This window comes from Rhipicephalus sanguineus, chromosome 1 (assembly GCF_013339695.2).
Source record: "Rhipicephalus sanguineus isolate Rsan-2018 chromosome 1, BIME_Rsan_1.4, whole genome shotgun sequence".
Classification (NCBI taxonomy): Eukaryota; Metazoa; Arthropoda; class Arachnida; order Ixodida; family Ixodidae; genus Rhipicephalus; species Rhipicephalus sanguineus.
Window position 1 is genome coordinate 198,349,536 of NC_051176.1, and position 15,898 is coordinate 198,365,433.

The following is a 15,898-nucleotide window of genomic DNA, read 5'->3' on the forward strand; positions in this document are numbered from 1 at the left end:
GTTTGTGAAAACAAGAAAGAGGAAGGCGTTAGGATAGAGAGGAAATCGTCGGGCAGGCAACGGTGGAAGACCAGGAAAACAAGGGTACGGCGTACAAATAAGACGAGGCGCGAAATGTCGCTGCGGGAGCTTGCTCATTTACGGGCATACACACGCGCACTCGACACCACGCACGCAGAGGAAAAGCTGGTGTAAACAAAAATAAGGAAGAGGCGGCGTCCTGTCGAGTAGCAAACAGCGTCCAACAGAGCAGAGAAATAGGTATAACGCAGTGAAGACGGAAAAGAAGCAAAAGAAAGGAAATAAAGAGAGAGGCTTCATAGAGAGCCAACAAAGGGCAGGACGATGTTAAGGCGTTAGAGAGAGAGAGAGACGGAGAGAGCTCGGGCAGAAAAATAAAAGAATAACATTGAAAAATAAAAACGGAGGGAGAAAACGAGGCATAGCTGCGAGCCAGAAAACAAAGGAGGACTCGCTGAGAGGTGAAACAAAAGATTTTTTTTTGCGCACACCCTCTCCGTCTTCGTTACCGACGAATTTTTTTTCTTTTTTGCGTTATTTTTGTTGTCCGCGCGCAAGTTAGTTGGATGGAAGGCGCGCGTTTCGAGCGGATCGCCCGCGCGAGGTGGCAAAAAAATAAGGGGGGGGGGTGAGTGTAGTGGTGATGCCAGCGCCTCGTCGCCTGCACTTCTTTTTTTGCCGAAAATCGGGGCCGCTCATTCTTGTCGCCGGCTCCTTCCGCAAGGATTCCTTCAAAGCGTTGGCACTTCGTCTCGAATGACGCCGCCCGGAGCTTCCTTTTTCGCTTCGACTCCTTGGGCGCTATCGCTCCGCCGCCGCTGCATTGTGCCCGCCGAGGCTTCTTTTCATTCATCCGCCTTTCTGAGTTTTGAGAAACGCAACAATGGGACAGCAGCGGCGGCACGCGCCCGGCGCGCGCGCCTCTCGCTCCTATTCCCGCGTCACGCGCAGCCTCCGACGGCACCGCGGCTCGCGCGTGGGGCAGGAGAGTTTAATCGACGAAAACGTCATTGTGCGACGCTTCGGAGTTCGTTTTTGTCTCTGCGAGTGACAAAATGCCCACGGCGAGCTGCGAGAGAGCTTAATGAAGAAGCAGCCGAAATGAAAGGGCCTTCGCGCCCGCCCCGTGTCTGAAATTCTCGAGCGCATTTTGCGCGAACGAGGAGCTGGACAGAAAAGAAAGAGTGGCCGGTGGCAAACGCCCACCCCTGTCTTTAAAACGCGCGGCCAAGAGTGGTAAGGCGTCTCGTGGTAGGCGAGTCCATAGTCCTCCTGCGGGTCTCATTGAAGAGTGTATAGTGCTTTCGGAGACGACGTGTTTTGAGAAAAGGTGTGCGGAGCCGCCGCGTTAATTGAAAAACAAAAGCAAGCAAACAAAAGAACGAAAGAGGCCTTCATGCGGCGAAGCTGCACCGTTTGCGATGAAAATACGCTCTGTTTTCGCGAGAATGGTTCGACTTGTTCGGCGTGGGCCCCGCGAGCTGCGCCGAGGGCAAAGTATACTTATAGTCCTTGAAGCTCGGCGCCGACTCTGCGATTGGTGTTCGCGGTTCATTGGTCCTTCTCTGCTGGAAGGCGTTATCAACCCGGCGCCAGAAGTCGAATGCCTATGTAGGTTTATATAGACTGTTAGAGCAACATTGCGAGGAAGCGCTGCCAGGTGCGTACTCACTGTGTTCCTCTGTGTTGGCAGTGACCCAGTTGCTGAAGCGACCCCATCCGATGCCGTTCTCAGCTTTCACTCGCAGGCTGAAGACTCGGGCCGGACGTAACGGGCCAATGGTCGCCGACGTGACGGAGCTGTTGGTAGTTATGTTGCGAAGCGCCGCCTCATCGTCTGCATTATGGAAGAAAGAAAGAGAGAAGGGCGAGAAAGAATGACTGGCGGCGGTTTATTTTGCGCTTCACAGACTACGTTGAAGGAGACATGAAAGAAAATCACTGAGATTAAGCAGGGGAAATCGAAAACGAGCCGCGATTGGTCGGCGTCGCACTAGAAGCAATCATTCCCCAAGACGATTGCCAAATAAATACAATAATAACAGCTGGTGCTTTACGTGCCAAAATCACAATCTTTGGAAAAAAAAGGTCGGCATATTTACTAACTAAAAAAATTCGGCGGATCCCCCGTACCGTGGGAATCGATGTTATGCGAAGCATGCGCGGGATGGTGACTGTGGCGGTATTTTTCTCACTGAGCAAAACGTTACGGAATGACGCCAGAGAAATGTGGAATGTGGAAGTGGTATACGCACGCTCATATGTTGAAGAGTTGCATACGTATTATACAACCAGTTGTTTACAGTTGTGTAACGATACCAACAGCAACATGGGTGTTACCAACACCAGACGCGGTAAGCTGATATGTAGTGCTTACATTCTTCAACATGGATAGCGCGAATCCGGAAGAGACAAAGAAGGGACACAGATGCGCAGGACAGGCGTTACTCGCAACTAAGCTTCATTCAGGAAAGTTTCCCTAGATATATACACAGCCGAGTGGCACGCGCAGGCGCACTGCACGTACGTTACAGTCACAGTTACAGCTGTCATGCATATACTTGTCCGTCATGATGGAGAAAGCACGCACGCACGAACCCGTGTGCATGTGTGGAAGGGGCTCTTGACAGTTCTTGAACACGGTCATCATCACCGTGATCAGTGAGCCCCATCAGCTGGACCGGACTTATTATTCGGATCCGTTCGTGATCGCGGCTACGAGGGGTCTAAGTGCAGCGAAGTGCGAGGTATAGTACAGCTGGTGGAAATCCTGGATGCCTCTTACGATGAAATGATCTATGATGCCTCCTGTCCTGGACGTGGCAGCGAGGTATCTTGACGCCCTGTCCACATCTAAGCCGTGTTTCCTGCATTATAAGGCACAGGCGTCATTGGGTCTTGATAAATCAATGTTGAAGTCAACGGTAATGATGAGAGGCCTGGTTCTCTCGGCGGATTTATCGTAGGAGGCATTGATCCCGGTTTTCGCGTAATCCACGTGGTCCACGTTGCGGACCACGTGGACGAGTGGATGGTAGTTGAGCGTCTTCCAGGGCTGTTTTGTCTTCAGCTTCCTCACTTTCCATTGCGTCCTCCGCGGTGGTGTAAGCGGTTACGGTGCTCGGCTGCTCACCCGAAGGTCGCAGGTTCGATCGCGGCCGCGGCGGTCGAATTTTGATGGAGGCAAAATGCTAGATGCCCGTGTACTGTGCGATTTCGGTACACGTTAAAAAATACCAGATGGTCAAAATTTCCGGAGCCCTTCGCTACGGCGTCTCTCATAATCATATTGTGATTTTGGGACATAAAACCCCAACAATTATTATTACTATTATCACTTTCCTTGCGTGTCAATGTGTGTGTGTTCGTGGTTACTGTGTTGGTTGAGACTCTGTATCACCTGTGGCACATACCCGCAATACATGAACTCTGGTATGCAGGTATGTGCCACGCGTGACTGAGAGAAACGTAATCAAGAAAATTAAAGTTTCTCTAAATTTTGCATAAGACTTTCACGGTTACGGCATAACATACAGCGTCATCAACGAAGCATCTAGCAACGTGGCTTAATGATTACCTAGTTAACAAGCCTCCATGGTTAGTAACGGCAAAATTTACTAGCTTTACTAGTTGCTGGCTAGTAAATGGATGTCTTGAAGGTAGTAAAATACGCTCGAAACTAGTAAATACATGCGCTCACTAACTGCTAACCTTTTTAAGAGTGCACGATATGATTATGACACAAGGCGTTAGTGGGGGACCTTAGATTAGTTTCGACCACGTGGGGCTCTTTAACGTGCACGTAAACACACGGGTGTTCTTTGCATTTCGCCCCCATCGAAATGCGGCCGCCGTGACTGGGAATTGAATCCGCAACCTTGAGCGCAGCAACGCGACACGTGACGTGCTAAGCTACCGCGGCGGGTATTAACAAAGAAAGCATGAACAGCGCGGGGAGTTTACGTTCACAGTCGACCACAATCGTACCATGGAAACTCTTCGAAAGCTTTGATAGCATTTTTGTTTGATTTACAAATGAATGCACATGTAGGCTATGTTGAAGTCATGCAGTGCAGTTAACACGAAGCAGTCGGATGTAAGCAGTCGTAGTGCGAAAAAAAACAAAACACGGCTGATCCCTCTGTCATAGGAATCGATATAATACGAAAGTAAAATGTGTCTTAACAGACGTAGTTGAGCGTTTGTTGTGCGTTCCTTCGCCCCGAGGGCGAAGGAACGCACAACAACGCTCAACTACGTCTGTGGAATGAACTACGTCTGTGGAATGAAGGAATGAATTCTATAGCAACAAGTTGTAATGTCACGGGAAGAACGGCAAGCAGCTCGAAACTTGCAATGCGCTGCTCAAGCAGAAAGGACGCATGGGACGAACATACACAGGACGAGCGCGAACTAACAACTGTCACAGCTCAACAGTTAAAGCGCGCTGGTCAAATACAAAGGAGGACGCATGAAACGAACGCACAACTATACACAAGATGAGCGCGAACTGTCACATTTGTAACTTATTTGTTTGTGAGCAGCGCGCTCCTTTCGCAAAAGCGGCCGCTACAGTGAGCGAAGTGACCTTCGTGCTTTCTGTAACTTCAACGCAAACTTGCGGTGAGAGCGCAAGACGTACAAGAAAAGCGCGTGCGCACGAGCGACCACGCCCTGCAGAGGCGCACCACCATCTCAACGCGCGTGGGGTGACGACCTTTAAAGCGCGCCCTTCGAGCTCCTCGCGCCGTCTCGTTAGTGATAACGAAAACACGCTGATGTACCCCGATCTCTGAGTACCGCCACCGGCAAATGGTGTATATAAATAGCACTCCGTTAGTATGACGTAAAACGTGCCGTCTGTGGCGGAGTCGTTTCGCGCTGCGCGCTGGGGATCGAGGGGTCGTAATATCGACTCCCCGTGATGGAACTTTTTCTTCTAGTTTTTTTTGCCATATGTTAGTCTTTATATTTTACAACGTCATATCCGTGACGGAAATGCGTCAGTGGAGCCGTGGTGGACACCGACATAAAACACTTTCGTGTTAAAACACGCATTGTGGGAATCGATGTAATGCGAAGCAGCCAGCAAAGAGCTGCATACATCGTCTTGTATGTCGTTTAGCAAAATGCGTGTCATGGTTTTCATGTTAACTCGTGTTATTTATGTTCGTCACACAGTCACGTCGCAAGATACCAATTTCGGTGTAGATCAAGCTAGCGAAACGGCCGCCAGCGCACCATGAGCGTGGCACGTGTCATGCTGTACATGACATGTGTGTCATGATTTTCATGTTAACTCGTGTTATTTATGTTCGTCACACAGTCACGTCGCAAGATACCAATTTCGGTGTATATAGAGCTAGCGAAACGGCCGCCAGCGCACCATGAGCGTGGCACGTGTCATGCTGTACATGACATGTGTGTCATGATTTTCATGTTAACTCGTGTTATTTATGTTCGTCACACAGTCACGTCGCAAGATACCAATTTCGGTGTATATCCAGCTAGCGAAACGGCCGCCAGCGCCCCATGAGCGTGGCACGTAAGTCATGCTGTACATGACATGCGTGTCATGATTTTCATGCTATGACTTGTCATTTATGTTCGTCATACAGTCATGTTGCACCATACCAACTTTTGTGTACATTCGATTAACCAAGCGACCAGGAGAGCACAAAGTCGTAGGCGGCTAGATAGATAGATAGATAGATAGATAGATAGATAGATAGATAGATAGATAGATAGATAGATAGATAGATAGATAGATAGATAGATAGATAGATAGATACGCTCAAAGTCGTAGAAGTTCGCTAAGATGCTTCGCATTTAAAATGAACATCGCGATCTCACAGAGACAGAGCCTGAATCGACTACAGGTGCTGGCGCTAAATAACAATTCACGCTATTAACCACCGATTGTTGGTGCACCATCCGGTCTCACTTCTTGCTCTCTGTCCGTCTGTTCGCGCTGTGGGAGCTTGAAATGTCGCACAAACTATGGAACAGAAACGTGCCAACGTTGTCAGCGCATACCTTAGTTTTGAAACTAGCACTGAGCGAAGTATTTGCTTTCGGCTTCCATGCGACATCGGGTACATCTTTTATTAGAATAACTCGGCTGCGAAACGAGAAGTGATTTCTTTTTTAACACGAAAGTGTTTTATGCCAGGGTCCACCAAGACTTTAGTGACGTATTTCCGTCATGGATATTACGTTAATAAAATGGAAGCTAACGGATGAGAAAGAAAAAAAAAAAAAACTAAGAAAAAGTTTCCCCGCCGGGAATCGAACCTACGACTTCTTGGCCTGCGGCGATAAGCGCTCGCCGCTCTACCAACTAAGCTACCAAGGCTTTTTATTTTCTTTTTTTTTGCCTTGACTCAAACAAAGCACATGAAAAAAGAAGGTATACAACAACACAAATAGATCAGATCACTAGCCATTCGGCTAGATCGTTTATAATAAAAAGTACTTAGCTTTAACAAGTTCACCTAGAACTGTTATCCGCCCTGGGGGATCACTTAGCGCCTTAAACACATCTCTCGTATAGATCACCTGTTGCAAAAAGTAATGATTTGCCGGAAACACATTCAAATTGGCATGTCTGACGCCCATTCTTGTACGCCAGACACTATGCATGCACATGAGCATAAACATATCGCATGGCGCTTCATCACCTACCGCGCAGGGCAAGTAGCGAATCCCGAATATGCTTAAAGACTGTCATGACGCGATTTTCCTCTGGGATGTGCTTCAACGGATTAAAAAAAAAACAAAAAACAACTAAGCTACCGAGGCAGATGCAGGACACTTCACAAACGCGCTCATATCTCTCACACATTCTCTTTAGCACGGTGCTCCCTGTTGGTGGGTCTAGGCGGGCTAAAATCCCTCTACTTAAGCGGGACCTTAGGCGGGGCGGGGCGGTGCCACCGTCTGTGAGCGAAGTGAAGACGCAATTTTTGATACCGAAACTTGAAAAACGACGCCATTACAGCTGACCGGAAGTGACGCAGACTGCAGCCCGACTGACCGACCGATGCAGGCGAATCGTTTGCACTGCGCTCCGAAGTATTCGCTTCGCGGCCGCACTACGGTATATTCTAGGGACCGTAGCCGCACCACAGAGTTTTCTTTTTAGATGGTAACGAAAAAAAACAAAGTATGTAAACATCCACCGTGAAGGAAACACGGATACATGCCCATAAAGCTCTTCTCTAAGCAACGGCTGCCCGCTTCGCACCTGTCGTCTCGCCCTGCTGTCTTGGAGAACTCGCTGGTTCGCAATAAATGATGCTGCTGGTTTACACATCGCGTATTCTCGCTTCGTTTATAGACTACGGACGGTAAGACAGCGTTTTTGGCACACTCCCATGTCTATCGAAAGCGTCCCTGCATTTCTGTAAACACTTGTCTGATTGCACCCAGAACTTTTACATTAAACCAACATAGCACAATTTGTTTTCTTAAAATACGTTTACGTGCTTGAATTTCTTTGAACCGAGCAGCACGACTACATTTCTGTCGAACTTTGCTGCTTTGACTACTAGCAACTAGAAACGAGCCGATCAGTTTTTGGAGCTTTCATTACTTGCGCGTAGATGGCGCAGCTAGTCTAGCGCTTCGCGGGACGTCGTTTTACCGGCTTTACGTTATACTAGTGTTTTCAAATAACGTTACGCTATATTTTAGCGTGCGAAACACGCTGACACAAGCATTTTAGGCTATACTAAAGCTGTCTAATACGAATACCTCTTGTCGTCGGTGCTTCTCCAAACACTGGCCGTAGCTTCCCGCTGTTGGGTTTGTAGTGGCTGAATATTGAAGGCACTTCGTCAGGATTTAACATTCTTTTCAGTTTCAACAGTATTTATCCAAAAGGGACCGGTCGTACATAAAGTCGTCGTCTTTGAAGTGCGCCGCGAAAAGTACCACGTTCTTCGATAGCTCCCATTCCTTTCACCTCACTGCGATAACCCGCAGCTATTTGAGCTTTACGTGTTTCGGAAAAGCGTGAAAGCTAGTCCCGTCCGTAACATACGTGTTCCAGCAGCCTACGGCCCTGCATTTCGTCCTGAAAAATAGTTAACTTTTCTGAATTAGCCGCTCGTAGAGGGGCGTGACGCAGAGAAGGAAGGGATGCGGCTGCAGAGAGTTCTGCTCACGAGCGGCCGTGAACTGTGATTTACGTCATTTCCGTTTGTGTCCGATTTGCCCGGGCACACCGCTAGGGCTCCGCGTCGTCTGCTAGCTGACAATTACAGCACCGATTATAAATGACATACGCGACTGCAAGATTTTTCACTGTGATTATCATTACATACCCAACATATACAACGCATTCCGAGCTATTTCTGTCCAAGTCCAATTTCTTTGCAGTTGGCCTTTAATAGCGCCGGTAGAGAACGATCCGGCGACGGCGCAGTTAAAGCATGGCCTCTATGATTGCGAGTCGGCGCGCAATCTCCGAGGCCATGGTTAAAGCGTCTCGATACCAGCGAAAAACACTGGCCGCGCTAGCATCGGGGAGTCGTCCTAGACGCAGCTGCGTTCTTTGTCTTTCGCTTCGTGTTAGCGTGTGACAGCTCGCTGTCGGAGTGGCGCAGCTTCCCCATGCACCAACGGTGTTTCGCCGCCGTCTGCTTCGAGCGGGATAGCAACGACTGCTGCAGTAAGCACTGCAGAAAGGCAACGATGTCGAAGGGCAAATGTCGTGTCTTGGTGGAGAGAGACAGAGGCCAGCGGGACGTGGAACGCCTGCGCGCGTTCGCGGCTCAAGCTACGAACCTCTGCCTCCCATGTTGCTGAAGCGCAGTGTGGTAGTGTACGCATGAGCATAGGCGTAGGTTGCCCTATTACTCGGGAGCGCACCCCATGCCGTTTCTCTCCTTAATTGACGACGCTTTGAAGAAGTGCATATCGATTACCAGTGTTATTTATTGCTTGTTGATGTCATCTTTGCGCGGGATTCACGATACGCTGTGTCCAGGTATATATGTTAAAAACTTCACCTACCACAACGGGTAAATCATGATCATGTGCGTTAGTCGTCGCTATGGAGATGTGCCACTGGGCGTCAACGTGGATGCATCCACGTCAAACGGTGCTGTAGCTGCCAAACACCAATAGACATTGTACAAGCTCTCATCTATCACTACACGATAAGCACTACTTCTGTAAATACGCGTTTCGCTTTCGTGTTATACTGATTAATATGACGGAGGGATGAGTCATGTTTCTTTTTTTTTCGTTATTTTTTTTTTTTGACACGGCAGAGTCACTTACTGAATGACAGAACAAAAGAAAGGGAACTTTTTTTTCGAGGGGCCCGTTTCTTTGGTTGACGCAACCGAATGAATCCAACATACAATTAGGCCAAGGAAAGCATAGGGGACGTTAATTATTATCTTTAACTGTAGTGTAGTAATTATGACTTCAATTGAAAGGAATTAAAGTGGACGAAAAAGCACCCTTTTCGTCAGTGGGATCTGAACCCACAACCTTCAAATATTACTTTCCAACCTTCGACAGTATTACTTTCTTATTGTCCCTGTGCGTCTAAAATTTAATGGGACGAAAAGAGGAATCTGCCTTTGTGTAACTAGCCAGAAGCACGATATTAATTTTTTTGCAGAAGGTAATCGTTGAAAGAAAGAAAGAAAGAGCAGAAAAAAAAAGTCTCAATAATTTATGTGTATTCCGCAGGCACGCTCGTGATATTATATTTGTGTTGCGGAATGCTATACCTTGCACTTCCTGCGATTGTTTCGGCAAAAGCGCCAGTTCAAGAAGAACAAGAAAAAAGGGCAGTCCGCAAAAAAGAACAAGAAAAGAACCGGTATTTCTCTTTATTTTCGCAGAACTCATTGCAATAACAAATAGAAAGCGCAATATTTGGCAAGCCCGAAGGAAAATTGAAAAAGCGGGGAAGAGCGAGAGAAAAAAAAAGGATAGTGATTGTTGGCACAGAGGAGAATTGAGCGCGCGCTTTAGACGTTTGTCAAGACAGTGCTGTTCCAGGAATGCTGAAGCTATCGAGCAGGGCTTGAATTCCAAACTGAACATACCGACCACGCATTCCACTCAAATTAATTAACCAGGGTGGCACGATCGTTAACGACAGCGCGCGCTGCAGCACTCAGGAGGCTTTCCTGGTGGAATGAAGGCCCATTGAAGATCGCCGAGGAAAATAAAAAGAGAGAGAGAGAAAGCAAACGAAACACGTCGATGTAGAAGAACGAGGAACGCAAAAAAATTTATGGAAAGAGTCGTTATAGCAGATTAAAACGTTTACTGGATGGCGTATGACGCTGCAAAAAGGACACTACGCGAGCCAAAGGAGTGCGTCATCAATAGGATCGTTATTGTTGCAATTTCGTTCTGCAGTGCAACACGTTCCCAGAAACTGACAGAAAGGAGAATAAGTGCAAGGAAAACCGAAACGAAATTGCCAGGCCGTTGGCAGAAGGAAAAGGAAGATAAAAAATATAGTTAAAAGAGACAGTGTATTTGTGTAGAGAAATGTCTCGCTCGATTAACTAGCATTTCGTATAACTAATATTGTGTATGTATTGCGGAGAGACCCCTCTATGCGCCTGACAGATGCTGATAAAAAGAAAATGGTTAATACAAAGACGGGCGGAACATACGCTCACTATACGGCTATGGCATTTGGAACTCTGGTGTATGGAAGGCGGAGATTGTGCGCAACGGAGCCACATAAGCGGCTGCACCAGCTGCTCACCACAGAGGAATTCCGTGACCGCAAGCATTAGGGTGCCTTGTGTCTCACGAGGCGTCTAATAGGAGGCCATACAGCTTTGCTGCACTCATCTATTCTTATAATACAGCGACCATCTCCGCTGCTGCGCATGATACGAGTGTCTCCTCTTCAGAATTCTTCAGGTCAGTTCAACAAAAGGGTGACGAGATCATTGACGTTGGTGCGCCCATTATATCTGCCTTTAGGATACCATGCGTCCTCGGCCACAATTAGTGCATCGAGGCACGACGGCCGCTTTGAGCACCGTAACCTCTAACGAACCGATCGACCACAAAATCAAGCCGTCGATGCTAGTTCACTCAGTGCAGACGAACGTTGCAGCCCACAAGGACGCTACAACGCTTTCAGTTCGCCGTATCTGCTCTGCAACCTCTCATGCACCAGTCATGGGTGTCAAGACTGGCATGGTTTATACTCCCTCTGGAGTCGCCAGAGCTGTGCCTTCGCTGGAAAACGTCTGAGCCGCGCACTGAACAGGTCTGACGTGCGTCAACGAGTTCAGATGAATGTCTTCACATCTACTTAGGCCTTATCCCTTGCTGGAGAAGGACCGGTCACTGTAGTGAATCGTTTGACCATTCTGACCTGCTAATCAGTCTGGCACGCTTGACGCTGGCTTACGGAGAAAGTTTCATTGGGATTCGTGAGTCAATCATCGGTGCCGACTTGCTTTTGCAGTCCAAATTTGTTGATCACCTCGCCCATGACCATGCATATTCGAGACTCGGAGACGCGCCTAGTGATTTATGGCGGGATATCGCAGTTTTCAACATTGTGCCTTGCACTTAATCGCACCAATGTATCGCCGCCAAGGGCTACATTTTAGAGCGCAGCTCTTAGGCGCCCATTCCTGCGTTGAGCGGCGTAACCGATAGACATGAAAAATAACCGGTAGACATGGAAAAATAAAACGAGAAAGAAATACCAGGATCGAATGGAATTTGAACCCCGGCCCTCTGTCTGGCAGTCGAGTATTTTATCACAGAACCACGGTGCTTGAAACACATTTGCAAAAAGACCCTATGCAGGCGTCATGTCGGGCAAGGAATCGCGTTAACCTATGCAATTTAGCGCGGCAGAAGAGTGAAATAACAACCAGGCACCACACAATGCTAATTGTGCAACGAGTGTGTGGTTTAAAGCTTCCCACCCACTGCAAGGTGCTCAGCCATAATTCTTCATCGTCATCACCCACATGCTGCATCAACAAAGTGCACAGACGTGCTCAACAAAGTCCACAGATGTTCAGCGGGTACCCCGCTTATCCGCAGAAAGATGAATAATGGCGTAGTGGGTGCTTTCCAACTTCACAAAAATTATGATATATGGGGTAGCGGTATTTACTTGTATTAGTTGCCACAAGAGAGCTTAGAACGGGCTCTAGAAAGGCCGCTCTTCCCGCTTTCGCTGGTTCGCGACGCCTGCAATGCACAGGGTTGTGTAGTTGTGTGCGTAGCACTCGAGCGCCGGCAGTTTCTGTGGCAATATGTAACGACTGTTACGTTGCTGCGACTGCGGAAAGGCAAAAGTTCAAACACAGTTGGCGTTACCCCAACACGATACGGCGCTCAGCATTCGCATTATAGGCAGTATCGTAATCGTCGGCATAAGCGCGCGCAGAGTTCCCCTTCGGGGGGGGGGGGGCGAAGGTTCATCGCAGCCCCCCCCCCCCCCATTAAGTCAATGTATGGGGCAGACTTTGCGCCCCTCCCCTTTTAGGTGACGAGGGGGGGGGGGCGCCCCCTGTGCACGCCTATGATCGCCGGTGAACTTTTTTTGACAATTCACTGACGTCTCCTAAGCCTCTTCTCTCGAAGACCCAGTGCGCCATAATGTGGCAATCAGAGGGCGCCTTTTCGCAAATGCTCGTCGTCCCACTCCTTCCCGCTACATTATTGCGTGAAGTCAAGCCCATGCAGCATTCTGCCCTATAATCGTCGCTCTGTGAGACTCCCACACGACCAAAATGTTTCAACGGTTCGTCGACGAAGCGCTTCATAATCTTGCCTGTTGTTTCGCGCACGCAGGCAATATCTTGGTCTTAGCAACTCAGCAGATGCCCGCGAAATTCTACTTCAAGTTTTGCGCTATACTACGAAAACAAGAGCTTGTTGGGAATGATCTCAAAAGCAAATTTGGCGTTTTCATATTACGCGTTCTTGGTCGGTGCGACGAAGATCGTCAAATCTACGGCTCGTGTGGAAGCCGCTATACAGCTTAAACATCCGTTGACTGCGAGGGAATGGCGAGAATTAGCAGGCTTCGCCTCATCGATCTGCCACTATTTTCCACCCTCTTCATGATACGCTGTGCGCACAGGCGAAGGCACGCGCTTCCATCTCACTGACAGACGAAGCCGAGGTAACCTTCCGATCCGTCAAGGAAGGTCTCGCTAGCGCAGCTACCCAGCGCGTTCAAATTGCGACGCGCTCATGTCAGTCATAGTTGACGCCTCAGATGTGCCGGAGCTGCTCTGAAGAAATTGATCGATGGACCTGGGTAACCTGTCGCCTTCATTTTACGAAAGCGTTATAGCCTTCGGTCGCCAACTGCTGACGGCTTATTTGGCAGTAAATGTTTTCGTCGCATTTTATCAAGTCTCAACTTATTGCTAACCGCGTACCTTGCGGCCGACGCACGCTTTGACGGCTATTAAATGCGCCTGAACTCCACGTGAGATCTGCCAAGTCACCATTATGTGCGAGTGTGCACTTATCATCCGACAAATCAGTGGCGAGGCCAACCCGGTTGCTGACATCCTCTCCTGGGTAGAGGAAGCGCTGCTGTTGACCGGTGTGTGGACCTGTGGATTGCGCAGCACTTGCTGACGCACAGCGAGGCAGCAAAGTAGAGGCAGTACAATTTAAAGGGGCCCTCCAGCACTTTTTCAGCATGGTCAGAAAACGTGGCCGATCGGTAGTCCAGGCTCCTGAGGACATGTGAGCCAAACATTATAGTGTCGCAAGCGGCCTCTAGAATTTACATTTCATTCTTTAAGTCAGTTGGAAATCGCTCGCTCCTCTCTAGACAAATGATGCCATAAAGCCCAATGACTGCGCCATAAACACAAAGTCCACAGCCATTGGCTGATTTGAGCATCGTGAGCTACATAGTTACCACGGCCGCCGCGGGATGCCGCGTCGTGCCCGCGTGCTCTAGAGTTACTGTATATGCTACCTTTAGGTAGCAGAGTTGCGCATCTGTCTTCCAACGCCGCTAGCAACCATGCATTGCGGAGAAGCTGCCGCTTGCGCCAATTTTTTTATTTCTCGACGCCTCCGCTGCAGCGAACTGAATTAACACTAGCCATCCGCAGCAAATGTTTATCGCCGGCCTTCAATACGCCAGACAGGTTAATCGGCGACACGGTAGGCATGTCGCCTGCAAAAACGAAGTGCGACTTCACCGCATAGCTGTGGTTGCTAGCCGGACCTATGCGCTACTCTGCTACCTAAAGGTAGCATATACAGTGACTCTAGCGTGCTCTATAGAGTTGCTGTATATGCTACCTTTAGGTAGCAGAGTTGCGCTTAGGTACGGCCAGCAACCATAGCTATGCGGCGAAGACGCACTCCGTCTTTGCAGGCGACATGCCTGGCGTGTCGCCGACCGGCGATGAACTTTTACTGACAATAATTAGTGTTAATCCACTTCGCTGCAGCAGCGGTGTCGGGAAATACAAAAATTGGCTTGAACATCAGCTTCTCCTCAATGCATAGTTGCTAGCGGTGTTTGGAAAACAGACGCGCAACTCTGCTACCTAAAGGTAGCATATACTGTATATGCTACCTTTAAGTAGCAGAGTTACGCCTAGGTCTGGCTAGCAACCACAGCTATGCGACGTAAGCCGCTCTCTGATTTTTGCATGGCGACATGTTAAACGCGTTGCCAACCGACATGTTTGGAGTGTCAAGCGCGGTGATTAACTTGAATTTTGATTACTTGTGTTATTACCAGTTCACTGAAATACAAAAAAGACACGTAACCATCAAGGAACGGCTCGAGGCAAAGCAGAAAAGGGCGTCCTTTTCTGATCTGTCTGGAGTCCTTCCTTGGTGGTTACGCGTCTTTTTTTTGTACTTCAGTAAGCATGCACCAACAGCCCCCAACAACACGTTTTATTAATCCAGTTCGCTGCAGCGGCGGCGTCCAGAAACACAAAAATTGGCCCGAGGGCCAGCTTATCCGCAACGTTTCGTTGCCAGAGGCGTTTGGAAGACAGACGCGCAACTCTGCTACCTCGAGGTAGCACATGCAGTAACTCTAGCGCGCTCGCTCGCGATCACACCGAAAGTAAGATGCTCATTCGGAGAACAAAAAATAAAAAAATTGCTCAAGGAATTGGCGCGCGCTGACGAACGGACGCAGCTCCTTGCCCCCTCGTCAACCCCCAGCATCTCCCCTCCCACCTGCGTAGCTTTCAGCGCCTCGCTGGTACGAAATGATAGAGGAGAAAGCTCTGAAAGCGTGTGACAGGTCCCCGTATCCCCGCTCGTACATTATAGAATCTGAAAAATTTTGTGGCATGTTACAGTGTTTACGGCTTATGTGACAATGGTAATCTTGTGCTTCAGTTGTCTTGAGTGCACCGGGCCCAAAAATCTTCGGACGCACGTTCACAGCAGCGTTTTAAGTGCGCGCCAGAACGATGGGAGTTTCTGAACGTGTGGTGCGGTGCGGCAGTGGCGACTGCACAGCGTGAACAGCTTTTCACATGTGAAACCAATCACCGGGTTTCGCGGGCAAACGGCGAGACGTTTTACGGCACTTGCGGCGTACGCGACCGAACTACGCAAGAAGTCCTTGCCTTCGTTTCAGAAGCGAAGTTGTGAAGGGCTTGACGGTTTTCTCATGTGTTTTTTTTTTTTTTACGTGCGGAAATGACAATCTTGTTTAAAATAAACATGCGCTCGCTTTTGTGTTAGCGTTAATTTTAGCCACCCCACCCCAACCAAGTTGCACCACTGGCCTTTCTCACGTGTTAGATATTTGTCCTGTCGAATTATTCGATACTTCGAATACTAGCTATTCGAAAGTCGAATCGAATTATTCGAGTAGGTATTATTGGATTCGAATTCGAAACTCGAATAT

At 48.6% G+C, this 15,898-nt stretch overlaps 1 pseudogene; it reads right to left on the minus strand.

The window, feature by feature from the left end:
• LOC119405178 (Down syndrome cell adhesion molecule homolog) overlaps window positions 1-15,898 on the minus strand; it is a 591,162-nt pseudogene that overhangs the window by 81,450 nt on the left and 493,814 nt on the right.